Raw genomic sequence first — 26,295 nt, 5'->3', positions numbered from 1 at the left:
CAGTTTTAATTTTCTGTACATGGCTTGCCAGTTCTTCCAGTACCATATTCAATGGGGAATCCTGTCCCCATTGCTTGTTTTTGTCAGGTTTGTAGAAGTTCAGATGGCTGTAGATGTGTGGTCTTACCTGGGTTGTCTGTTCTTTTCTCTGTGACTGTTCTTATGCTAGTACCATGCTGTTTTGGTTACTATAGCCATATAGTACAGTTTGAAGTTGCATAGTATGATGCCGCCAGCTTTGTTCTTTTTGCTTAGAATTGCCTTGGCTATGCAGCTTTTTTTTTTTTTATTCCATATGTATTTTATAATTTTTTTTTCTAATTCTGTGAAGAATGTCAATGGTAGTTTAATGGAATAGCATTGAATCTATAAATTACTTTGGGCAGTATGGATATGTTCACAATTTTGATTCTGCCTTTCCACGTGCATGTAATATTTCTCCATTTGTTTGTATCCTCTTTGATTTCTCTGAGCAGTGGTTTGTAGTTCTCCTTGAAGAGGTCATTCAGTTCCCTTGTTAGCTGCATTCCTAGGTATTTTACTCTTTTTGTAGCAATTGTGAATGGTAGTTCATTCATGATTTGGCTCTCTGCTTGCCTGTTTTTGGTGTATAGGAATGCTATTGATTTCCACACGTGGATTTTATATTCTGAGATTTTGCTGATGTTGCTTATCAGCTTAAAAAGCTTTTGGGCTGAGACAATGGGGTTTTCTAGATAAAGGTTCATGTCATCTGCAAAGAAAGATAATTTGACTTCCACTCTTCTTATTTGAATACTCTTTATTTCTTTCTCTTGCCCGATTGCCCTGGCCAGGACTTCTAATACTATATTGAATAGGAGCAGTGGGAGAGGGTATCCTTGTTCTGTGCCAGTTTTCAGGGGAATGCTTCCAGTTTTGCCCATTCAGTATAATACTGGGTATGAGTTTGTCATATATGGCTCTGATTATTGTGAGGTATGCTTCTTTAATACCTAGTTCATTGAGAGTTTTTAATATGAAGTGATGTTGAATTTTATCAAAGGCCTTTTTTGTATCTACTGAGATAATCAAGTGTTTTTTGTCTTTAGTTCTGTTTATCTGGTGAATCACTCTTGATTTGTGTATGTTGAACCAGCCTTGCATCTTGATCTCCAAGTAGATAAGCTATTTCATGTTCTGCTAGATTCAGTTTGCCAGTATTTTATTGAGCATATTTGCATTGATGTTAATCAAGAATATTGGCCTGAAGTTCTCTTTTTTTGTTGTATCTCTCCCTGGTTTGGGTATCAGAATGATTCTGGCCTTATAGGGAGGAGTCCTCCCCCTTCAATATTTTGAAATAGTTTCAGTGGAAGTGGTATAAAGGCTTTTTTGTGCCCCTGGTAGAATTCGGCTATGAATCTATGTGGTCCCAGGCTTTTATTGGTGGTAGTCTATTTATTACTGCCTCTATTTCAGAATGCATTATTGGTCTATTCCAGGCTTCATTTTCTTCCTGGTTCAGTCTTGGGAGGGTGTATTTGTCCTGGAAAATTTCCTTTTTTTTTCTAGGTTTTCTAGATTATGTGCATAGAGGTATTTATTGTATTCTCTGATTGTTTGTATTTCTGTGGGGTCAGTACTGATATCCCCGTTATTATTTTAGATTGTGTTTGAGTCTCCTCTCTTTTCTTCTTTATTAGTCTACCTAGTGGTCTATCTATTTGATTACTGTTTTCAAAGAACCAGCTCGTGGATTCATTGATTTTTTTCAAGTATTTTCCATGTGTCTATTGCCTTCAGCTTGGCTCCGACCTTGGTTATTTTTTGTTTTCTGCTAGCTTTGGGGTTTGTTTGTTCTTGGTTCTCTAGTTCTTTTAGTTGAGGTATTAGGTTGTAACTTGAGATCTTTCTAGCTTTTCTATGTGGGCATTTAATGGTATACATTTCCCTCTTTGCAGTGCTTTAGCTGCACCTCAGAGATTCTGGTATGTTGTTCTCTTTTTTTCTCATTAGTTTCAAAGAACTTCTTGATTTCTGCCTTAATTTCATTATTTATCCAACAGTCATTCAGGAGCAGGTTGTTCAATTATCATGTAGTTATGTGGTTTTGAGAGAAAAAATTCTTAATCTTGAGTTCTAACTTGATTGTGCTGTGGTCTTAGAGACTGTTATGATTTTAGTTCCTTTGCATATACTGAGGATTGTTTTACTTCCCATTATGTGATCAGTTTTAGAGTAAGTGTCATATGGTGATGAGAAGATTGTGTGTTCTGCTGTTGTAGACGAAGGGTTCTGTAAATATCTCTCAGGTCCACTTGACCAGAGCTGAGTTCAGGTCCTGGATATGTTTGTTTGTTAATTTTCTATCTCAATTACCTGTCTAATATTGTCAGTGGGGTGTTAAAGTCTCCCACTATTACTGTGTAAGAGTCTACATCTTTTTTTGGGTCTCTAAGAACTTGCTTTATGAATCTAGGTGGTTCTATATTGTATGCAGATGTATTTAGGATAGTTAGCTCTTCTTGATGAATTGAACCCTTTACCATTAAGCTTTGTCACTTGTTATAAGATTCATGGCAAATCCAGGATGCTTTTAATTCTTTCTTTTTTTTTTCTAGTTTATCGGCTATGTTTGTTTTAAAGATAATTTTTTTCCAAGTTCATTAGTGGCTCTAAATTAATGTTCCCTCTTATTAATTAAAAGAACTATAAACCAATAGCAATGAACAAAAGATATACTGTTTTGAACCTTAGAACTCCTTAGAATACACAAATCCTTTTTCTCTGTATAATCACATCTTACAAGTTTTTATTATTTTCCTAGTATAAAAATAATATATATTTTATGCTTTAAAATGTTGGAAAATATAAGATATACATAGAGAAGTAAGGAAATATTTCTTGCTAATACTTTGGCATGTTTCATTCTGTCATACTTTTGTACTGTGTAAATCTAGCAGATATTTGTGAAGAATTTTAGTTGAGATACTAATTTGAGATAATTCTGGGGGAGTTGCATCAAAATGGTTTTATATCCTCACAGAAAAATGCTTAGAATTGATAAAATGTGTGATAGTGCCTGGTTCATCTGTGCTCTGAGTGTTGTTTAGTTCATGCTTCTGGGTTGCTTTTTTTGGAAAATTAGATGGAATTGGTGGGTTATGCCTAGCAAGGTAGGCAAATACCTTGGCCTTATTCTAGGGGAAACAGAAAATATTACTGTAAAAATGAGCAAAGAATAAATAAAGGAAAGAATGTCTGCAAGGACAAAAGTCTTAGGCAAATCCTGAGACATTATCCTTTTAGTAACTTAGCAGGACTGTTTTTAATGTCTGAACTGTGTGTCTGATACATCTTATGCACGTTCTTAGATTACCATGGCCTCACATATGCGTCATCCTAGGCCTATTGCTCCATGTCTTCCAGTGTTGAGGGGAACTGTCCTTTATAAAACTATCGAGTATCATGAGACTTATAAACTGTCATGAGAAGAGCATGGGAAAAACCCGCCCCATGATTCAGTTACCTCCCAATGGGACACATGGAGATTATGAGAGCTACAATTCAAGATGAGATTTGGCTGGGCACACAGCCAAACCATATCAGTATCCAAGGGATCCTATGGTCTGGTTTTTCCATGATAAATTATAAAATCATAAGGCTATCTGGAATTATGCATGGAGAGTAGATTATTCTCAGCTTCTGGAAGGATATTTCTAGATGTCTGTTGGCACTTACGGAGGGCCATCTAATACCATTTAATTAGGTTTGAATACTTAGTGTTATAAACAACTCTTGTCCATGAAGCTTTTATACTGTCTGTGTTGGTGATGGAAAGCTTCCTCCTGTGACATTTATATCACATGTTCATTTATTCAACATTCAATGAATATTTATGAAATGCCCATCCTATTTAGAAATGGGATATATTAGGCCAGGCGTGGTGGCTCATGCCTGTAATCCTAGCACTTTGGGAAGCAGAGGCAGGTGGATCACCTGAGGTCAGATGTTCGAGACCAGCCTGGCGATCATGGCAACACCCCTGTCTCTACTAAAAATACAAAAATTAGCCTGGTGTGGTGGCATGTTCGTAATCCCAGCTACTCGAGAGGATGAGGCATGAAAATTGCTCGATTGTGGAAGGCCGAGGTTGCACTAAGCCAAGATCACACCACTGCACTCCAGCCTGGGCGACAGAGTGAGACTCTGTTTCAAAAAAATAAATGAATTGATAAAGAAAAGTAAAAATAAATGCATTAGTAGCTAAAAAGGAGCTAACATTCAAGAGAAATAATATATATAATTTTATAAAAGGTGATAAAATACTGTGGAAGAACTGAAATGGGATAAATATATTTATCTATCTATCTGGATCCAGATTATAGTGTAGGGAAGAGGCTTAGGGCTCAGCATGTTGCTGTATTAATTACTGTGGGGGCCTTCACTGAGAAGGTGAGGTTGATCAAATATATCTTAAAGAAGTCAGGGAGTTAGCCAAGTGGATACCTGGGGAAAGAGCATTTCAGACAGAGGAAATTGTGTTAACAGATTCTCTAGGTAGGAGCATGTGCATTGAGTGTCACGATCTATAGGAGACTGCTGTGGATGCTAGCAGAGTAAGCAAAGAAGAGTGAAGTAGGCATTGAGGGCAGGTGGACTATGTTGGATCTTGTCTAGCTCTTATTAGCAATGTGAAGGAATCAGTTGTAGATTTTATTTTATTTTATTTTTTTACTTTTATTTTGGAGACAGAGTCTTCCTCTGTCACCACATTGGAGTGCAGTTTCTCAATTTCAGCTCACCGCAACCTCTGCCTCCCAGTTTCAAGTGAGTCTCCTGCCTCAGCCTCTTGAGGAGCTGGGACTACAGGTGTGTGCCACTACACCTGGCTAATTTTTGTATTTTTAGTAGAGACTTGGTTTCACCATGTTGGCCAGGCTGGTCTTGAACTCCTTGCCTCAGTTGATTCACCTGCCTAGGCCGCCCAAAGTGCTAGGATTATAGGCTTGAACCACCATGCCTGGCCCAGTTGCAGATGTTGATCAAGGGAGTGACCTGATCTGACTTGACTTTTAAAAGACGATTCTGGCTGCTTTTGTTATAATAGACTTGGGGAATGCACACAAGTAGAAGTAGGAAACCCAAGCCAAGATGGTGATTTAGCCCATCAGTGAAGTGGTAAGAAATGGATGGATTCTGGATGTATTAAGAATATATTAGGAATATAGAATCTACAGATTTTTTCTTTGTGATAATGCAATTCTATAGTTAGCTGTATGAAACACTTGTCAAAGGACTGTCTGAAAATATATTTTGTAAAATATCTCAATTTAATATAATTACAGTCAGATTCATCTACATTTTAAAGTTTCTGCTCATTGTGTTGCAATTATTGCTGCATTTAAATCACTAGACACTATAAATACAATGCATCTGATAGGTTTCATGATATGTACATCATAAAGATATCTTATGAGGTGACAGGAACTCTACCTGTACTTTTTGCAATGGTTTTGAATGAAATATACTCTCTAGTTGCTTCTCCCACACACAAATTTTAGATGTCAAATCTCTGAATGGCCAAATACCAGACTGACATAATCCTCTGGATTATGCTTGTCTAGTTGGTATGCTTCATTGGCGTGTTATAAATTATAGTTACATTTTAATTTAATGCCTATAAATTCTGAGATATGTAGTATTGTATTATTATTGGCCAAATCCTTTGTGGGAGGCCATTATGAATACAAAATTTGAATCAGTTAAGAGGTATATTTGCAGACTTCATAAATATTAATTGAAATGCATGCTGTTCAGGAAAATTACAATTTTTGTGATTTGAGCAAATATTGCAGTTTTGCAACAATGTTCATTTTATTCATCAAATTTTTTTCCTAAACAGATAGCTTTAGGATGCTCTTTTGTTTAGGTTAAATATGAGCATCATATTTAATTGTTCAATTACCTTTTAGTGACATCTTTGCTACTGGAGGGTATTATATTGGATAACACAAATAGGTATGATAAGCAAAACTTTAACCAAATAATATTTTCATTTTATTTTAGTAAAATAAAGAAATTGTAAAAATATAACTTTTGGCTAACATTCTAAATGTATTACAGTGTGCCACCATATGAACTCAGTAAGCATGTATGTGCACACATATACACAAGTGTACATGCACCCCTGACCCTGCGTAGAAACCTGTAATATTTTAGCCATATAATTGGCTGATAGAATTAAGTTCAAGAAAGCTGTTACTTTATTAGCCATTGTATAATATGATTCAGTTAATGATAAATGGTGAAATAAATTGGTTTTCTGTAATTTACTTCTGCCTCAAATCTTGCATTTCATGGAAATATGGAAATCTGATTAAGAGCATGACCGTTTTAAGGTTAAAAAAAAGTAGCAATTTAAGGAAAAGTGAATAGCCAGATTACATTCTCTTTTCTTTTTAAATTGTGGTTTATAATATTATTGTAAGTGAATAAATTATTTCAGTTGTTGGCTTATGTTATACTTTCCAAGACAGATATTACAATAGTATGATCGTCAAAGAATTATATTTAGCTTTTGAGTTGACTTTTTGTTAACACCTGCATTTCGTTTGGCTGACAAAACTCTTTCAGAACAGAGTGGAGGAACAGAGCTGTTTGCAAGTTACCCTGAAGGTCCCTGCTCTGTCCCTAAGGGAATGGCAGGTTTTTTCTCCTACATAGATTGACATTTTTTAACAAACACCTTAAGAGACCTCTTTATATTGGGAAACAAGAGCACTCCAGGGTATGGTTTTGAAGGAGACTGATGGCTGGACTGCTCAGCATCAGAAATAAATGGTTATTTGAAGGTTTGAGAAAACTCAGGAGAGAAAGAGAGTCAGAAACACAGTAGCAAGCGGTGGACAGTGGAGAGCTATTAAGAGTGGAAACCTAGGAGAGGGATGATGAAAGGATTGTCCATGCTCAGTTTTTTGGTGTTTCTTATCAGGAGCTGTCATCATCAGCATCTTGCTTCACACATACCTTCAGCAGCAGTGGTCATATACCTAAATTTCTTGACCAAACAGTGTTTGATGAATGAGATTGTGCTGAGCAGAGAGGAGAGAATAAATATTTTGGGTCGCACACAGGTAACAGTGACTTTAGCATGAAAGGAAATTAGAATTAGAGGTAACAAAATACAGGCAAATCTGGCAAAATTCTGCCTGAAGGGATTGCCTTTCCCCTACACATGAGAGATAGAAGCTGGAGAAAGTCACAAAACACACGATGGCTTCAGCTGATGTCTGGATTATACCTGCTTTTGACTCTCCACGCAAAAGGCATTTCTTTCATATTTAGAAAACTTACCAGCAGTTTTAAATGTAGAAGGCCTTGTTCTAACTGTGTTCTTGGAGGCAGCTTCGCATTCCTGGGCTCCTTGAAGTTGGAGAATATTTAAGGAATCTCTAAGATGTTTCAGTTATTTAAAAAGTCTAACAAAAATCAAATATTTTTTCATGATAAGGTGACATGAACTAACATCTGTCAAATATTCTTCTCTGTAATAGAATTATATCCACTCAGTTGGTAATTCTGTAATGGTGTGTCATGCTGATCAGAAGCTCTGATTAGCAGTTCGGTGTCTTTGATGGAAGAAAGGGAGAAAACTATTATTAAAAATTTCAGTTTCCGTTTCGGCTCCTTTCTCCTGGGCTGAGATGAATGCTCTCATTCTCAAGTCCTGTTCCTTGAGCAGCAGATGAGACTACATAACTGCAGTGAACATGGAGGCCTGTTGATTTCTGAAACAAATTCCCTCAAAGACATCCACTTCACTGTGAAATAAGTGGTAGTGGCTCAGCTAGCTGTCTTGTAACTATAACCAGTAAAGCCCCCACAAAGGCATCTACAAATTTCTGGTGGTTGCTGCAGACACAGGGCCCTTGGAGAGGTCTCACATGTGGCATGGTTTGAAAAGGAAAGTGTACTTTCAGTAGCACCTGGCGTAGCCTGAGCTGTCTCCAGGTCTATCATTGTCCAGTCACCAGCAAATAAGGCCTGTAGCTGAAAGCCAGGATTGAGTCCATCCTGCAGCCCCCAGGAGAAATCTTTAACTAGAGATCTTGCCAAACCTCCTGGAGACTTCTCCTTGGGGAAGCATTGTATTGTATTAATGTACTGTCTTTGTGTCAGCCCCTTTGCCTTTTAAATTAATTTTCGTTATTAGAAATTGTAGCCCAGAATCTTACCTCTTGATTTTTAAAAAATTAAATATTTTACCTAGCCACTTTAAACACCAAGAAAGAGCTAGAAGGAGTATGATAGGCCTAAAGAAGATATCTAGGCCCAATTTTCATCAATCAACCCTTACTGAACAACTGCTATGTGCAGAAATATAATCAGGTGCACTGTGGTATTTCTTGAACTACTTTTGTCCTCTAACATGTGACCCTCTTTACAATAATATACATTATGAACTTTGTGTCCCCTTCTCTGACATAAAGTGTTCCCTGCATGTGAAATAAATGAGGGGGATTTCTTTTCTCTCTAGAGATTTAGGGAACTAGACCTTGAAAGAAGAGGAGAGGCAAGTGTTGGATTTTAGGATTTTGGGGAAGACATGGTCCATGGCTGGAGCCAACAAGTGAGATATTGAATCTGAGGAGATTTCTCCTTGTAGGTGGAAAACTCATCAGCTCAACTGGACACTTTGTACCAGCTCCGAGAGTTCTTAGCAATAATTGCTGCCAAAATATGACTCTTAACTGAATCAGAAATACAGTGCTGAGTGAGTCACTTGTTGTGAGGACTCTAATAAAGAATTACACTTCAATACTATTTTTTTCAGTTTCTATGATAATCTCTTTTTTTTTAGAGATGGGGTTTCACCATGTTGGTCAGGCTGGTCTTGAACTCCTAACCCTGTGATCCACCCACCTTGGCCTCCCAAAGTGCTGAGATTACAGGCATGAGCCACCGTGCCTGACCTGATAATATCTTTCAAAATATGTTCATGAAGTTCATGGAACCTATGGTGTAAATTCATAAAAATAGTCCCTGAAATTAGAAAATTTGACTTCATCACTTATTAATTACTAATGTGTGCTCTGATATCACTGGTGTTTTGGGGTTCATAATATAATAAAGCTTTGTTTTGAATCATAAGGTGTTATAGAAATTCAGATCTTGCAGGTTATAAAGCAGTGGTTGAACACCTGGTCCTTGAAGCCAGATCCTAGATTTGAGTTCCTTTTCTGCCACACATGCTAATTCCACAGTTGTGGGCATGCCTCTTGACCTCTGTGAAGCCCACAGTTTCATTGCCTGGCACCTACTAAGTACTCGATAGATACTATTTATATTTTTACTATATGACATCTGATTTTAAGGCAAATCTGTTCCATAAAATCATAAAAATAGCCCTCTACTGTCTATCTTTCTTGGCAAGCATTAAGGGTAAGTGGTCTTGGGGATGTATTGTCAGGTGATGAGTAGCATAATTTATTATTTCTTATTTTTAATCTTGTAAAGAAGAGAGTGACTTCTATATTGGAAATAAATTACATTCAGTTTCTCTAAGGAGTAAAATAAAATTTTATGGCTGGGTGCGGTGGCTCATGCCTGTAATCCCAGCACTTTGGGAAGCCAAGGCAGCTGGATCACGAGGTCAGGAGTTCAAGACCATTCTGACCAACATGGTGAGAACTGGTCTCTACTAAAAATACCAAAATTAGCTGAGTATAGTGATGGGCACCTGTAATCCCAGCTGCTCGGGAGGCTGAGGCGGGAGAATCACCTGAACCCAGGAGGCAAAGGTTGCAGTGAGCCAAGATCTCACCCCTACACTCCAACCTGGTGACAGAGCCAGACTCCATCTCAAAAAAAAAAAAAAATATAGTAGTATATAAACTGTTAAAGAAACAACAAAAGAAAACCCCAAACCATATGCATTAACTTCTTTTTGGTACTTAGTGGCCTTGGGAAAGAGTTTAGAGTAGCAAACAAGGTATTATAATTTCCCTCAAAATTAAAATGCTGAAGCAAGATAAATCTGACATGTGCCTTTGGGAGGCTGAGGTGGGCAGATCAGGAGGTTAGGAGTTCAAGACCAGCCTGCCCAACATGGAGAACCCCATCTCTACTAAAATACAAAAAAATTAGCTGGGTGTGGTGGCACCTGCCTGTAATCCCAGCTACTCAGGAGGCTGAGGCAGGAAAATCGCTTGAACCTGTGAGGCAGAGGTTGTGGTGAGCCGAGATTGTGCCATTACACTGCAGCCTGATCAACAAGAGCGAAACTCAGTCTCAAAATAAATAAATAAATAAATAAATAAATAAATAAATAAATAAATAAATAAAAATAAAAATTCTGACACGTACTTGCTGTGATGTCCCAACAAGCATTATTCCTTATATAGCCAACTGTGGCAAGTAATGACTACGGTAAATAGACAGTGGTGTGTGTGCAGGATAACATTTCCACTGCCCAGTTTTATAACACTGATGAAGAGCAAAAATGCAGCTGCGTTTGGAGAAAGGTCTTGAATACATGGAAGGTTAGAATAGAAGGATCCTGTTTGACCAACAGGACATATTACTGAAGATAATTATTTAGGTTGCCATAAGAATTTACATAAATGTGTACTAAGAAATAATGTGAGGCAAATTTCGGAGTCTTAAAAAGATGTGAAATAAGGCCGGGCACAGTGGCTCAAGCCTGTAATCCCAGCACTTTGGGAGGCCGAGGCGGGTGGATCACAGGGTCGAGAGATCAAGACCATCCTGGTCAACATGGTGAAACCCCGTCTCTACTAAAAATACAAAAAATTAGCTGGGCGTGGTGGCACGTGCCTGTAATCCCAGCTACTTAGGAGGCTGAGGCAGGAGAATTGCCTGAGCCCAGGAGGCGGAGGTTGCGGTGAGCCGAGATCGCGCTATTGCACTCCAGCCTGGGTAACAAGAGCGAAACTCTGTCTTTAAAAAAAAAAAAAAAAAAAAAAAAAAAAAAAAAAAAAAAACCAAGATGTGAAATAATGATGGGTTATGTTTCATGACTCTTTAATATGGGAGGCATTAAGGAAAAATTATTAAATTATTGGTCAACAGCTCTCCCACGTACAGCAGGGTGTTTTTAAGGCTCAGTGCCAATTCATAGTAGGTTTGATAAAAGTTTTCTGATTTTTATCCAAAAAAAATCTTTCAGATGTTACAAAAGATGAATTTTATTGTATTTTAAAAAATGAAATGATAAATATTTAATCAGTTTGAGAGTGGTGATGGAAGAAAACTCTACATTTGATGTTAGTAGATATCACTCTTTTAAAATACAAGTACCTATTTTGTTTCTTTAGTCTCCCTCATTTCTTCCTCTTTGACCTGCCTCTTAAAGGAGAATTATTCTAACTTTTTCTTCTAAGCCCCTCCGTCTTCCTCCTTTCCTTCTTTTTTTTTTTTTTTTTTTTTTTTTTCCTCTAATAATTGTCTTGGCTTTGAACATTGGGTTTGTGCTATGTATATTCAAGGCACCACTGGGTATACAAAATTAATGTCATGATCTCTGCCCTAGTTTTTGTGTGTTGGGAACAGAAAGGCAACAAAACTTGTAAAATGTGATAAAGTCTTTACAGTGATTAGGAAAATGTGTTCTAGCAGCGCAAAAGAGGTGCCATGAAGGCTAAGTGAGTTAGTGGGGAGGAGGCATTTCAGAAAAGAAAAACTGCAAGAACTCAGGCATGGGGCACGGAAAGGCATGGTATCTTGGGAGACCTGTTAGCTATTTTGTATGTTTGGAATATCGAGTGTATGTCGGAATGTGCAACAGCTGAGGCTGGATAAGTGGGGAGCTAATGATTTTATACTTTATCCTGTGGGTAGTGGAGAGTAACAGAGGTTTTTAAGCACTCAGTAGGCTCATTTCTTTTCATGGCTTAAACCAGCATCCTTAAGTTAATTATTCCCAAATCCTTACCTGCCGTTCTGACTTTGTTCCTAAGCATCATAATTGCGTTTTAAAGTGCTGGCTTACTACTACACATATTATCCTGCTGTTACTCAAGCAAGTTCAGTTAAGACAGATTTACTTTGTCCCTTTACATTGTTCCTCCACTTGGGCTCTTTTCTTTGTTTCATAATGGCAGCATTTCTCCAAATCAACTGGGCTGAACATCTTAGTGCCATCCTCAGCTTCCTTATTTCAGTTTCCCCATAGTCCTTTGTTTACCAGAATCCATCACTTTTGCTGCCAAGCACTTCATGCCCATTTCCCTATTTCTTTTTCTACTGCTAATGCCACATGGCTTAAACTCCTATTCTTCTTCATCTGTACTTTTGCAATGGCCTTTTAATAACCTAGTTATTTTCTCTTTTACTTCTAATCCACTGTGCATAATTGGACTAGAATTTTCTTCCTACAATATGAATTTCCTGACATAATTTTTAATCTTTTTCACTTTTCCTTCTTTTTGCAATATCCTTCCTAATAAATATTGCTTGTCAGAAATCATCATTCTTTGTAATACTATGCTTTTAAAAATCTCTTGATAATATCATATCTTGCCTCGTATTAAAATAAACTTTATTTTAAAAAATACTTATACATTTTTGGAAGACAGAGTATATTGGTCACTTTTGCTGTATAACAAATTAACATTTAGCAGTTTAAAATGATTTTCATTCATTATTTCACAGTGTCATTGAGTCAGAAATCCAGGGTGCATCCTGACTGTACTCTCTGACTTAAGATTTTTCACAAAGCTGTGATCAAGATATCAGCTGAGGGTACCATCGTAAGGTTCAAGTGGGGTAGGATCTGCTTTTCAGCTCACTCAGTGGTTGTTGCAAGGTTTAGTTTCTTACCAGTTATTGGACAGAGGGTGTCAGTTTCTCACTGGCTGTTGGCCAAACAAAGGCTTCCCTCAGTTACTTACCATACATATTTGTTTCTTCATGGGGCAATTTACAACATGAGAGCATTAAGTGGAGAGCGGGGAGAGACAAAAGTCGCTGTCTTTTATAACCTAATCTTGGAAATGACATCCCATCACTCTGCCATATTTTGTTTGTCAAAAGGATGCCACTACGTCCAGCCCACCTTCAAGGAGACTAAATAATTATATAAGGGTGTAAGCAGCAGGCACCTGACTATCACATAGAGCATCTATAATTTTACTTCTGACCTTTGTAACTAATGCCTTATGCAACAAGTGTTTAGTAATTTTTACTGATTGTATTGAAAGGTATTGTTGCTTGTTGTAATTCAGATTTATGCTAGCATTAATTATTTAATTAATATCTATATTTGGTTAAAATTAGTTGACCCCTTTGAAACTTTAAATGTAATATAAAAGAGAAAAAAATGTGAAACGGTACTAAATAGTTTGATCAGTTGGGGGTTCAGTACATGAATGCCATTCAGTCATTTGGCAAAAATGATGACAACATACTGAAGAGGAAGGAAGAGAGAGTAATGTGATATAAATTATCCCCTAATACCATTTTTTTTTTCTGAATTTCACTTGAAATCAACAGCACAAATATATACTAAAAATTAGTTCTAGGTAATTTCTAAGTTTGTTAATATTTTAGATTTCTTGATTTTTTCCAGTTAGATGTTTATTTAAACATTTTAGAATTTAAGCAGTTGGTCAAGTTTGAAGTGACTTTTGTTGTAAAGATGTATAGATTTGAAGTAATGATAGTTTTAAAATTTGTTTATAAATGTAAAATATTCCAAAAAATATACTTTGCCTACATTAGTTTTAAATAGCTAACTTTATACTTACCTGGCAGGGGAGATACCATGATCACGAAGGTGGTTTTCCCAGGGTGAGGCTTATCCGGATGTGCTGACCCCTGTGATTTCCCCACATGTAGGAAACTCAACTGCATAATTTGTGGTAGTGGAGGACTGTGTTCGTGCTTTCCCCTGGTTTTAAAATTAAAAAAAAAAAGATAATAAAAGTTAAATAGCTAACTTTTTATATCATCTTTATAAGCAAAGGAATATTTTGATAGTTATTAAGGCCTAACTTTCAGGAACTATTATTGTATTAGAGCTATTTTATTTTTTAATTCAGAAATATTACACTTTGGCTCTAATAAATTATTTTTATATGGCTTTTTACAGTTATAAACAGATTAAAAGAACATAATGTAAAAAGTGAAAAGTTGTTTTAGAAATATTCCTGGTTTAGCTTAAGGTTTTATTCATTAGGTGGATCAAAATAACCTCAGCTTTATCTTTTTATGTGTATGTAATCTGTTTTTGGTATGTTTGAGATAGAATAAAGCTCAAGTTTCCAGGAGCAGCCAAATAATTGTACTTTGAATTTATAAAATCATTTCTTTTTAAAGTGATATTAATGAATCATTTGCATTTGAGCCTGGCAACACGTAAATTTGAAAGTTTGCTAAATGAATATAATTGTGAATTAAATAACAAGAAATATTATTATTTTAAAAATCATTACTGAAACCATTACATATTAATTTTAAAGTGTTTTTTTCAGAGAATCAACTTTTTTCAGATTCTTGTAAGTCTGTTCAGATATTACCTTTCATAAACTTGTCTCATCCTCAGGTGTGATTTTTAATGAATATTTTCAATTCTGCTAAGGACTACATTATTCAATTCTATAACCAGGCCTTGTTATGTATTTACATTGTATACTCCTTTCTCAAGTCAAGCCAATTTGGAATTTAAGAATTTGAAAGGTAGTGTAAAAATGAATTTAAAATTTAGTTTCGATAATTTAATTTTGCCACATTTCCAACTGCTATAGTCTCCAAAATGAGAGATCAAGCACAATGTCATATACGAACTCAATTTATTGTTTTTTTAAGGAAAGTAAAACCTTTCTAAATGTTAATAATGGCTTATGTGATGGTTAATATTGAATGTCAACATGATTGGATTTAAAGATGCAAAGTATTATTCCTGGGTGTGTTGGTGAGGGTGCTGCCAAAGGAGATTAACATTTGAGTCACAGGACTGGGAGAGGCAGACCCATTCTCAGGCTGGGTGGCCACCATCTTGTAGTTGCCAGCACAGCTAGGATAAAAGCAGGCAAAGGAATGTGGAAGGACTATACTGGCTGAGTCCTCCAGACTACATCTTTCTCCTATGCTGGATTCTTCTTGCTTTCAAACATTGGATTCCAAGTTCTTCAGCTTTTGTACTCTTGAACCTTCGACCACAGACTGAAGGCTGCACTGTCGGCTTCCCTACTTTTCAGGTTTTGGGACTCAGACTGATTTCCTTGCTCCTCAGCTTGCAGACAACCTATCGTGGAACTTCACCTTATCATTATATCAGTAAAGACTCCTTAATAAACTCCCCTTCATATATACATCTATCTTATTAGTTCTGTCCCTCCAGAGAACCCTGACTGATATAGCTTGGTTATTAATTTGTTCAATACTGGCTTTAAGGATATTCTTTTATCATAGCCTACATTTTGATGAACAATAGAAAATAATATTATTAAATATCTTATTTTATTATTCCAAAAACCAAGATCATTAAAATTATTATGAAAAACGAATATCCACAAAAATCCATGTTGATTTTCTGCAACTAAACTCATAGTAAAATTTAGTTATTCAACTTGATGAAATTAGCTAAAATCTAGTGAATGAAATGGGCACAAGTGTCTGTGAGAATGATAAATATCATCCATGTGCAGTGATGAAAATGTCCTAGTGGCCAGTGATATAAGGTGCCAAGCTGTTGAAGACAGTCCTAGGTATTACGTTTCCCAGTGGCCTGTCCCCCAACACTCCCCTTGAAACAAAGAACTTAGTCTGAAGCTGAAATATTCACTGGGAAATTTTTAATATTTCACAAATAGATGATGTATTAGTCTGTTCTCACACTGCTAATAAAGATATACCAGATACTAGGTAATTTATAAAGGAAAATTGTTTTATTGATCACAGTTCCCCATGGCTGAGGATGCCTTACAGTCATGGCAGAAGGTGAAGGGAAAGCAAGACACGTCTTACACGGTGGCAGGCAAGAGAGACTGTTCAGGGGAACTCCCATTTATATAACCATCAGATCCTGTGAGACTTAATCGCTGCTAGGAGAATGGTATTAGGGAAACTACCCCCATGATTCAGTTATTTCCACCTGGCCCCACCCTTGACACATGGGAATTATTAAAATTCAAAGTGGTATTTGGGTGGGGACTCAGCCAAACCATGTCACATGATGTTACTGTTCATTAATGATGAGTACATATCTATGATGCTTTCTCTTACGTTATTTGTCCCTTGAATTAAGCATACAAACAGTAGCAGTTTCTTTGGGGAAACTTACTACATTTTCAATTTTTTGTGACTTGTTTGTAAAACACAGATTTAGGTATAGATGCAGAAAAGCTTTTTTGTCTTGGTCTCTAGTGCCCCACTGGGAATGCTAGACATGTACTCAGTCGTTACTAAAATGGTATTTTGTTTTCTGTTTCAGGATTTTTCTCCCTGTATGCAGCTTTAAGATGGAATTCCTCATGCATTTCGGTGAGTGGTAAGACACAAACCTTCTATCTCTATATACTTCAAGTAAGCCTTAAAGGCAAAATATGTTCTGCATAAAGGTGGAAGAATAATGATTTGGAATCTGTATAGTGTAGGAATAGGAGAATGTTGAATCTGCTTCTCTCCTAGGCCTGTGGTACTTTGGGTGCTGGATTTAGGCAGTCACTCCCAATGATTGCTTCGAAAGAAACAGGGGTGTTGGGTGAATAAATATTTTGGTACAGAAATGCAAACAATAGGTGGTTCATCTCAAATAAAACCTGTAGATCACCCGACCAACTTTGTTGGCTTGGTAGGGAGTTAGTTATAATTACAATTAGAGTCTAAGACATATTTTCTAGTTATTAACATATTCCATACAATCTTAATAGCATTATTCCAGAAACCAAGATTATATCATTAGTTTAAACCTATTCTATGCGGTGACTACTCAGGAAAAAGTAAATAGTATCTTCTCTTAATGGATATATGTTCTTTTGCACCATAGATTGTCTTTAAAGTAGTAACCTGGTAGTAATTTGACTTTGAAAATTGAACTGCTCCTCATAAATCTCTTAAAAAGTCTTTTTTATATGTAGTAAAATGTTTAAGAAACATTAAAAAAAGTTAGAACAGAAAGATAAAATGAGAAACAGAATATGAAATAAATTAATTTAAGACCTTGGTATTATACCAAGGTCAGGAAGACAGTTCAGTAGAATTCAAATTATTACTTTATTGCTGTTCTTTACTTTGGGAATGATGTATGTATATTTAACAAGTTGCATATATAGTGCCAAACAAATGTCTTCAAATTTAAGAATAGTGTCCATGGGAGGAAAATCAACCTAACAAGAAAGAAATAAATAGTAATGTTTTTAATGCAAGAAACCTTAAAAGGAAGGAGTTATGTCCTTGTATAAGAGTATATATGTGTGTGTGTGTGTGTGTGTGTGTGTGTGTGTGTGTATATATATATATATATGAAGTATATTGATATATGAACATACTTAGCTACAACATAGCTGATATTCTAACAATAAAATACTAAACTGTGTTTTTATGTATGTTTCTTTTAGTAAACAAAGGGGATTAAGGGAAATATAAAAATTCATGCAATGAAAAAGTATGTATTTGCTTTCTACATGTTTAAAAATATAAAAAAGACGAAACAAGGAAGGAACAAAAAGATTTGCAGCACAGCAAAAAATGTTCACAAAATCACGTTTGTCTTCTCTGCAACTGGCCTGGTCTGACTGTACTTCAAAATTGTACTGGGCATTCTGGCATCATTTTTATGAGGGTAGAAGTTGGATAACTTGACATCCCAAAGGAATTTAATATAATAATTGGCTTTACATGTGAATATACCCTCAGTTTCATCATATTTATGAAAGGAGAAAGACAAACTTGACTTACAAATGTGGCTGTCCTTATTTAAAATTACTTAGCCTATGAAATAAATAAATTGTAGTGGACAGAATTTAAGATTGCACTCATGGTCCCTGACTCCTGGTTTTCCTGTCCTTACATGACTCTCTCCCCTAAAGCATGGGTGGTAAATATGACTTGCTTCTAAGCTCTAGCATATGCAAAGGGATGAGATACATGTAATTATGTATATGCAGTTACATGATTATGTGGCATAAGATGAAGTGCCATCTTGCTGGAGTCTCTCACTCTCTTGTTGACTGTGAAGATGGAAATTGCCATGGGGTGGGCTGCCTGTGTTGGGAGAGCCATTGAGGAAAGAACTGAGGGAGCCTATAACCTGATGGTGGACTCTGTCCAACAGTCAGCAAGAAACGAAGCCCTCAGTCCTGCAGCTGCCATCTTATACTATGTGTTCCATCTAACATGAGTGGAACTAATACTTTTAAAAAATAAAAACTGAAATACATGTTTGCGTACAAATCTCCCCTGAAAGATAAAATGAAGTAGTGGAAGGATATTTGAAGGTAGTGGTGCAAAAAGGTGGTGCCAATAGGAAAGGACAAATTGTAAGGGAACAAAGATCTCTTTCAGTTGTCAAAAGAATAATAATATTATGAATGTGATCAATTAGCAGATTAAGCTGATAATGGAATAATAAGCAAGACATTATTAATAGTAAAATTAGGATTGTACCCCTTCATTACTAAACTAACTATCAATGTGGTTCAGGATGTTTGTACCCAAACTAACTCTATCAATGTGGTTCAGGATGAGACTTCTGTTATCTTCTGTCTGCCTTGCTTATTTAGGAACCAGTTTAACTCAAGTCTAATAATAGGCATTGGAGATTGAGGTTTGGAAGTAAGTTGTTGGTATTCTGTAGCCAAAGCTAAAGCTTTTGGAACATTTTTGATGCCAGCAATGCTATTGCATGGTTGGCTCTTTAAATGCTACCTGTGAAGGGCAGTTTGCTTGACTGTGTGGGCCTTGGTCTGTGGCGTAACTGGGGCTTCATAACTCTCTATTCTGTGTCTCTAACACCTGCTTTTGAAGAGGTAGAAAAGTGTAGAATCTCCCTGTTTTAAACTTCAGTTGGAAAACCAGTGTGCCTGTTTACTTTTCTTATTATTTCCAATCCTTGCTGAGGGTTCCATGGCTGCTGGTCACCCTGATTGATGCCATCCTGTAATTGGGATGTCTTTTTAATGTCTATATAGAAATGGTTTCCAATACCCCTCCCCAACCCTGGTTCTTCCTCAGCTTTGTAGTAGCTTCTACCCAGAGGTCTGCTTTCTCTCTCAGATCATCTTCCTTTTTCTTTCATATACCTGTAGCCAGTATTGTATGGTATGTTCTTTCTTCATTTTAGAATTCAGTATGAGGGACACATCTTTTGGATCATCAAAATGCAGTGAAAAACTTAGAACAGTTTTATAGAGTCTTTTTTTGCCCCTTGGATTATGAATCCAATGATTGAAATTTGAAAATCAGTGAACCTTGCACTTGAAATAATTATGTTCTAACAACTTTCCCAAATAAAAAAATTACACTGGTTCCCCTGAAAGTATTTTTAATGCTGTAATATTTTCCTCTTAAAACCTTTAATAATTATGCATAGCCTGTTGATTAAATAGGATGTAACCTTTGTATCTAATGTTTTGCTTCTGTTATTTTCTGGAATACTCTTTCCCCATTCTTTTACCTCTCCCAAAAGATATACATATATACTTTCTCCCTCTCTTCTGTTTCCTGAGGTGCCACCCATTCCTTAAGTCCTGTTTCGTTTTCTAATTTCACCATGAAGCCTTTCCTGATCTACTTAAGTAAATATTCTATTTTTCTTTCAGTCTTCATGTCTTTCTTTAAACCTCTGTTACAGTATTTTTGTTACTCTTTCCTTACAGTTGTTTCTTTTCTTCTTTATTTGATCATAGGATATCTGAAGGCAGGGGTTACGCTGTTCTGATGTTTATGTTACTTAGGATCTAGATCAGTAATAGATAATCAATAGATGCGTGTGGGTTTAAAACAAATTAACCCTCTTTAGCCATGGTTGAGGACCTGCCAACAATGAGCTAATGTTATCTTAAAAAGGAGATTTCCATTACATTTGTTTGTGAAAGACTCTTCTCCTGCACGGTATGTGACAAAATGAGAAGGTAAAGGTAAAATAGTGATCTTTCTATGAAGCTAAATTTATTCAACTCAAAAAAATTTATTCAGACTCAAAAAAAGCCTTTTATTTTGTGTTGTTGCTCTTTCAACTTGTTGAAAATTAAAATTTCTTCTCTATTGTCGTGGGAAGTGCTTGATTATTAATAAAGCTTTAGAATCTCTGTAATAACCTCTCTCATTTTTTACTGGTCTGTGAAATCAGAAGTCTTAGGAACTGCTGATCTAGGTAGGGTGTTTGTACATTGCAGTATAACCAAACAAAAGGGTTAAGGGATTCTGGTGTAACCACGTAAGGAGAAAAGAACAATGGACTAAAATGCAGGAAAAGTGATGCCAGCCCTAACAGATCTTTCAACTACTTATGTAACATTGGTCTTGGCTTTATGCAATTAAGATGAGTAAAACTGCCTCAGGTACCTTTTGAGGTAGATGTGAGACACAAGTAAGTAATGAGGTTGTGTAATGTTTTTGTTTCTAGTGTAGTTTACAAGCAACGGATTGTGTAGTGCTAGTTGTTGATAGTGGTTTTTTGTGTCTTTAGTCTCAACAGTATTTCCTTTAGAGCCCTTTATTCATGACCCAGAAACAAGTCCGTGCTTTTCTAGGTTTTGAATTACAAATTATTCCTCATCCTTCTAGTGACATTGATTTGATTATATATTGTAAACTGTCCAGCAGGATTTTTATTTTCAGTTTAAAATGAAATAGTAGCTTAAGCATCAGAATGCCGGTGGTAGATATTTGTATAAGTGATTCCAGCTGAAATGATATACAGACACCATTTGTATTTTGGGAGGCTCTGGTCATGTAAGAAGTAAACTTTTAAGTCTGAAGCATACTTATGCAGATATTCTATATGAAGGGTTATTTCTGCAATGCAAATTTGTCTTTCACTTTGCATGAACAAAACCACGACAGATGGAACCAATTGTGTTAATTCATTAAGTGACTACATGTCCACTGTGTATAAAGATATGTTGCCAAAATACTGGATTGTCGGACTAATTGTAAGATTTGAGAGTAGAGTAGGGTTAGAGCTAGAAGGGTAAAATTGGCCGCTGTATTGGCCTACTTTAATGCTGCTGATAAAGACATACCTGAGATTGGGAAGAAAAATTGGTTTAATGGGCTTAACAGTTCTACGTGGCTCGGGAGGTCTCATAATCATGGCAGAAGGCAAGGAGGAGCAGGTCATGTCTTACATGTCTGATGACAGGCAAAGAAAGAGAGCTTGTGCAGGGGAACTCATCTTTATAAACAATCAGATTTCATGAGATTTACTATCCCAAGAACAACACTGGAAAGACCTACCCCCATGATTCAGTTACCTCCCACCAGGTCCCTCCTATAACACATGGGATTTCAAGATGATATTTGGGTGGGGACACAGCCAAACCATATCAGCCACTTATTCTTCTCTTTCGTGTCATTGTCATTTTTAAAAAGTAATATTACCCAGGCCACACATAATATTTCAAAGTTGAGAAAATTTGTCTTTTGCCCTATCTTCCCTTAATGCCTTAATGTAGTCTCCAGCAAGCAATCAGTATTTCCATTTTTTTAACCTCTCAGGCCCAGTGGCCTCTGCTACTCTCTGGCTTTGTACAGACTGCTAATGAGATACCACCACTGTCTTCCCTCCCAGGAAGTTACTGTTACAGGCTCCTGAGTGAATCTTTTATCTTATACTTCTTGTCTAATAAAACCATGCTTTTTGGAGCTGTTGATCTCCGGTAGCTGTTAACAATATAGCAGTAAAATAAATTCACACTAGGATGCCATTGCTAATAGCTGATAATGAGGTAGGCATCCCAGGTTTTATTTGTAAGACCCAAAAATGGACTGGACAGTGTGAGACTCACAAGAAAGGGATTTAGATAGGGATCTTTCCTGAAGCCCCTGAAATTATCCTCTGGAGATCAACTTAATCTCACATATAATGGGACCTCTCTTTCTAAATTAAAATTTTGATGGGTCACTGCATTATATGCAGAGATACTGCTCTGAATCAAAAGTAAATTTTGTCCATAGAGAATATTTTTAAACTGAATGCAAATCTAATCTAATCCATCTGAAAAGGCCAAATGAGAGCTCTACCTGAGATTAAAAATGGTTGGTTGAAATAGGACTCTGGTCCACATCCATTTAAAACAAGTAATGAAACATCAATTAATACAAACACGGAATGAAGGACAGGAGAATTCATGGTTTTGGATGTATGAAGTCCTTAATTATCACTTACCAAACACATGTTAATCACAGCATGACACTAGGATTTTATAAATGAAAGATGGTTCCTGAGCTAAATAAGCTTACTCTCTAGGGAGCAGATCAGCAAGTAGAAAATTATTTTATAAATGTATGAGAAATGCTCTCTTAGAGGTAAGTTCAAGATATTCTGAGACCTCAAAGTACCACCTAACGTAGACTGGGAATGGAGAGACATAGCGCATTATTTTGGAAAGCTTTTATTGGCAAATTACATTAATTGAGTTTGGAAGGCTGAATAAGGATTAAAAAGAGGAATAAAAAAAGACCACTCCTACTGTCTTGTTTACTATCTTAATTTGAAAATCATTTACCCTGAATTCACTCATTTGTTTGTTTTTAAAGTATTTTCTAAACTCACATGTATTAAAGAGCAAATTAAAGGTTGAAAAAGCAACTACATAAACTATAAAAAGCTTTAACATTCCTTTTGAATGCTCAACTGTCTGTGCATTTTGGTAATTATGGGCTCAATTACCATGTGTATATTCCTACCAGTCCCACAATTGGTGGTTAAAGGAGAAGAGCATAGTAAGTGCAGCCAGAGACTATTTAAAGTGGTTGAGCATTCACTAACTACAAAACCTCTAAATTAAAACAAGTGAGGTAAATTATGAACATGAATTCAAGACACAGGAATGGCTGTGCAATACAGATCTATTTGGGGTTCTTATACCATCGTGATGTGCTAGGGAGTTATAGAAACTCTAGGATAAAATACATGTATCTCTGGAGAATCTATTTTACTGAAAAGTTTGAGAATATAGTTAATAGTAAAACATACAGATACACAGCAGTCCATGATGGATTGATACATAACACAAACACACACACACACACACACACACACACACACACACACACCCTTCTTTGGTTTATTTGAGTAGAACAGTTTGAAAAAGTAACAGACTAAAAAGATACAGAAGAAAATAGCAAAACTATCAGGTATTTTATAGTCTTTAGTGAACTTCCTTTTTTTATTGTGTAAATGCGTTCAAATATGCTATCAGATTCAGAGCACAAATCCTGACTCATAACTCATCTCTCACTCCTTATAATTGCTACTCTTTAAAGGTCTTTTAGAAAAGAACATTTAACTTACTCCACTCAACTCTTTTTCGGCTGACATTTGCTTTCACTCCCTCTTTGTCATTTTCAGTCATCACAAAGGCTTCCGGAAAAGGTATGAAAAAAGAAATACAAAGGAGGACTGTTGAGCTGGTGTCAAAGGACTAACTCTTGGCCTACATTTTACGTTTTTCAGTGAATTACAACATGCAGGACTTTAACAATGAGTCTGAATACATCTGGAACATTTTAAGGAACAAAATAAAAGTGGGGATAGCCACTACACAATCCCAGATCCACGAAGCTACTTGTTATTTTAGGCAGATTGAAACAAGCTTTAAGTGGGCAAAGGGCTGAAAGCAGAGTGTTTTCATAGTCACTGAATTACACATATTAAAAATGTGACTTCTGTTGAATGTGAATTATATCTCGATAAATCTGTTATAAAATAACATATAACAAAAAAATTATGAAGCCAACAGTAAAATTACATATTGCTCTACCTGATAAGAAATTACAAGATCTGTTTATATTTCTTTTTCTTTTTTTTAAGTTTACTGTTCTTTTGGAGGGGTTCTATGAATTTGGATAGTGTGTGCTATGGATAAAGAAACATACACAAAATGATTTACTTGCTATATTGCAACACTGCTTAGTTTTATAGACAAATACATGTTTTGCAAATTACTAGGCTCCATTTAGAAAATATAATTTCATATTTCATCAATTTATTTTATTATAACTCTATCTGATTATAGACAAAAAAAACAGAGCTTTGAGATCTCTTAATTTAATCTTTTTATTTTACTTATAAGGAGTCCGAAATTTAGAGGAGTTAAACTTCAACATTTCAGAACATGAGTCATGGATCTGTGTTTAGATGCTGGGAATAACCTCATTCCCATCCGGGATTGTGAAGTAGCTATCCTCAATTTTATTTTGATCCTTAAAATGCTCCAGATGTGTTCAGAGTCATTGTTAAAGTCCTGCATGTTGTAATTCACTGAAAAATGAATCAAGTCCAGCGAATATAGCATTGGACTGGGTGAAAAAGATCTAAATTTAAGTCTCAGAACTGTCACTTATCAGCAGTCCCATTTATACTTATGAACGTGTTTAATAGCCAAAATAAAGCAAAGTTCAAATATTGGCTGTCATTATTGTTAAATAAAGAACTTCCAATTTTTTGTGTGGAAATTAACATTAAATTGCCCAAATGATGTATGATTCTCATCATATTAGTGCAACATGGATATCAATTTCCCCTGATTTGTTCGAATCCCAGTCTGTCATCTCTTAGCTGAATTATCTCTTTTGTTTTAGGGAATGAAGGGTTGTCATTTTCAGTCCTAGTATACTAGCTCTTCATTTGTGAATTGTCTTTAAATTATAGAGATGAAATAATGTTATAGATGAGCCAAGTCATCATCAGGTCACCTACATACATCTACTCCATAAATCACAGCTTTATTTTGAATTTAAATGTTATTAAAGCCCACTGGTCCAGCATACATAAATAAAAGTTTTAGACCTTTACATTGGAAAGGATAACTCATTGGTCTAAAGCCTCGTTGACACAGTGATACTTATCCTGCCACTTTGTGCATTGCATACTATATCAGCATAAGGAGAAAATCATTAACATTTATTTGACCATGCCATGAAAGGAAGCAAGCAGCTTAGTTATCTCTGAAAATAAAATAAGTGCAAATTTTATTTGAAAGATTGAACTGAACTTCACTGATAGAGCTACTTTGTGATGAAGATATATCTATGTCTTAAAAGAAACATACTATTCATAATCTGTAAACTTACACTAGGTTGTCCTTCAGAAATACGTGAAAGAAGACTAAGTACATGACAACTTGCAGTGTATTAGGTGCTAGCATTTTGCTGAGATGATGTAGGAGGTACAAAGGCTAATGATTTCATTCTGGAGTGTTCCGTTGGAGGGTTAGGAGTGTTAGCAGAGTGGCATCACTTTCAAGTGGTATGCATGTGTGTGTATTCTCGAATGCTCAATGAAATGTTTGTGTGTGTATTTATGTATACATAAATATTTCATTGAACATTAAACATGTTAATTAAGCAATAAAATGTTAATGCTAAACATTCACATTAAACACTTGAAAGCACAATAAAATCTTCTAATAAATTATCATAACTAGAAGTATTTTTTATTTATGCATATCTTAGTATTTCAGAATCCCTCACAATTTTCATAAATGAATGAGAATAGTGGATGTTTACTAAATACACCAAAGAAGTTAGACATCAAACACTCTTAATGCAGGATATTGCCATCAATTGTTTTGACTAGTTTAAAACTTTTATAGCGGTTTTGAGTCCTTCATCTTTGGAGTTGATCACACTGGTCAATTTTCTTCATATAGTTTTGCTATCAATAAATATTGATAAACTCATGTTGATTTGCTTTAATCAATCATAATTTATTGCCTCTGTTTTTCTTTAGTTTCAGTTATTTATTGTTATTTTGTTTTCTTGTCTCACCCTTCTTTGTATTGACATTCTAGTACTGTTTACAATGGCTTTCCCTCTTGAAATATTTCACTAACTAGGCTCCCTAGGGCATATTTATTTATTGTAGTTTCTTTTTTTTCAAACATCATCTTAGTTGTGTTCAATCAAATCAATATGGTTAGCCGATTCTCTCAATACTCTTTATTGTCATGAAGCTAATGTTTGATTCTAGAGTTTTTAACTTACACCTCTATTTTACTTTCCCCTCACATGCACACAGACAAACAATCCCTTCAAAGCTCACATGTTGAATGAGTGTATATTGAGAGAAGAATTTCCTTGGAAACACTAAATATGGAAAGCCTTTTTATCAATTGGTAGATTGACAGCTGTTTCTCTGGAAGC

The 26,295-nt window shown here is 35.8% G+C and overlaps 1 protein-coding gene and 1 pseudogene; both read left to right on the top strand.

The window, feature by feature from the left end:
• Positions 1-26,295, top strand: part of LOC101052147 (ADP-ribosylation factor-like protein 2) — an 889,888-nt gene that overhangs the window by 527,213 nt on the left and 336,380 nt on the right.
• Positions 13,723-13,876, top strand: LOC120364213 (U1 spliceosomal RNA; annotated as a pseudogene).

This window comes from Saimiri boliviensis, chromosome 2 (assembly GCF_048565385.1).
Source record: "Saimiri boliviensis isolate mSaiBol1 chromosome 2, mSaiBol1.pri, whole genome shotgun sequence".
In the NCBI taxonomy this organism is placed as follows: domain Eukaryota; kingdom Metazoa; phylum Chordata; class Mammalia; order Primates; family Cebidae; genus Saimiri; species Saimiri boliviensis.
Note: the sequence above shows the minus strand (reverse complement) of the source record. Positions and strands in the feature narration are given on the sequence as shown.